The 1,956-nt window shown below is 46.8% G+C and overlaps 1 pseudogene; it reads right to left on the bottom strand.

Moving 5' to 3' along the window:
• Window positions 1-477: 477 nt before the first annotated feature.
• On the bottom strand, window positions 478-1,557 carry LOC100731337 (oxysterol-binding protein-related protein 9-like; annotated as a pseudogene).
• Window positions 1,558-1,956: the final 399 nt, after the last annotated feature.

Genomic DNA, 1,956 nt, shown 5'->3' with positions numbered 1-1,956 from the left:
CAAGTTATTATGGTTGAAACCTTGAAATTCCTTCACATGTGATTTGTATACACTGAGCTAATGTTCTAAAACAGCTGTGAGAGCCAGTATGCACAGTAGATGCAGAATCGCCTGCCTCTGGATCTGTATATATATGGAAAACCGCGTACATCACATCTTAAAAGCAGAGCTAGTGTGCAGGGTCCGAGGCATGCATTCATAAACACTTTTCAAAGCATGGGGCTTGGGAAAGGAGCAGATGTCTTGTTTCAAAACTTGAAATCTTTCTTAGGATGAAGTCAATATTTTAAACACCAGAGAGGAAAATAAAAGGAAGCTTTTCCTGCTTTAATCATTCATCTGCACAGGACACTCCAGTCTCCCTGAGAGGAGGACCTCTGCAGTGAGAAGAGAGGGACAGGGTCCCCCAAAGAAATATTTTTTGCACTTGATGAGGCCAAGTGTCCTGCATGGCAGGTGTCACAGACACTGACAAACCTAGTGCTCCTCAGATGTACAGGGATGGTTCATCATAAACCCAGGTCTTTCCTCTTCACAGAACCACCTCGCCTCCCGCCAAATTCCTCTGGGCTTCTGCTCTTGCCTTTCTTCAAGTCGTGCTTTGCTTCAGTTGCTGCATCAGTGTCTTGGTTTTTAAATTGAAAGTGACATCCTGCCAGAGACAGTGGGACTCACATTCATTCTGATCCTGCTAGCTTTCTTCCTGACTACGGGCAACTTCTTAGTATCCTCAAAGACATATTTTGCATACATTACACCACTTCATTCCACTTCAGCTGAGAAAAAAAAAAAAAAAACCTTCTTTAGTTTGGGTAAAAAAGATCTCGGGGTAATTCTGTGTCTCTTGCCTCCATAGAAAAGCTTAGTGTGGCAGAAGGTGTTCCCAGTGCTAATACTGCGTTCTCCTCCCAGCTCCACCCAGCCTGCTATGAGGACAGACCTTCCACAACCAGCAGGGAATGGGAGAAGGTAATGTTTGTCACAGTCTAGGCATAAGACACAGCCCTAGTCTTTGCTGTGCATCCAACTGCTATCCCAAGGAATTTTGATTTGGGCCAGTTATGAACACGGAGTGGTGTCTTCTTGATAAAACACTCAGTATAAAAGATTGAAACGTGAATGATGAGAAACCTGCTTAGCTGCCAATGTGATTGTTTTTAGAAACCTAACAAACTGGTCCTCCTGAGAGTGGCTCTGTGCTCTCTTCAGTGACCTTTGCTAATGTCCGGGGCACTGGCAGATCTCACCCCAGTTGGGAGTGTATGGCTTTTTGGCAACTGACTCTTTCCTTATTTCATGAAAGGACAAGAGGCGCCATTTCACATTAACCATTTGGTGCCTGGGATTCTTCTGGTCAGCAATGCTCATGAACAGCTCTGGAGGTGTGAAAAAGTCTGCAAACATCTCTAAAAGAGATCTTCTTTCAAGAAGACGTATTGGCAGAACTGCCTCAGTAAGATCCACCTGAGTCTCCCCTGTAACACGAGGCCCTCCACAGGCCCTGCCGCCCCCTCCACAGGTAATCAGAGAGTCAATGTCACTAGTCACGTTGGACATGGATGAATTCTGGGGTCTGGGGTACCTGGGCAGTTTGGGCTATTTCCTGGACCGCTGTGCATGGAGACCGGGGCAATGAGCCTCTTTGAAGGAGTGAGTAAGTGAAATAGAATTTGCCTTCACTGCTAGAGTGAGAAAACTCAGGGGGCTGCACTCAGAGACAAGACGGCGTGGCTTGTACAGAAGTCCCTTCCAGGACGCTGCCGCAGTTGGGAGGAGCTCACATTTGTAATCACATGGAAAAGTCATTTGTCAAGAGGAGAGCGGCTCGGGGATTAGTGATTGTGCCACCGTTGGGAAGGATGTGAGTGCTGGAAACTGGGATACGGAAGAGGCCTGGAATCACCTCTGCAATATGGGGAGAGAGGCAGAGAGAAAGAGAGAGGGGCAGAAGGAGTA

The sequence above is a fragment of the Cavia porcellus genome, unplaced genomic scaffold (genome assembly GCF_034190915.1).
Source record: "Cavia porcellus strain 051 isolate PalLab524CR breed Dunkin Hartley unplaced genomic scaffold, mCavPor4.1 scaffold_120, whole genome shotgun sequence".
NCBI lineage: Eukaryota > Metazoa > Chordata > Mammalia > Rodentia > Caviidae > Cavia > Cavia porcellus.
The sequence above is the reverse complement of the archived record's forward strand: the minus strand, read 5'-3'. Positions and strand labels throughout refer to the sequence as shown.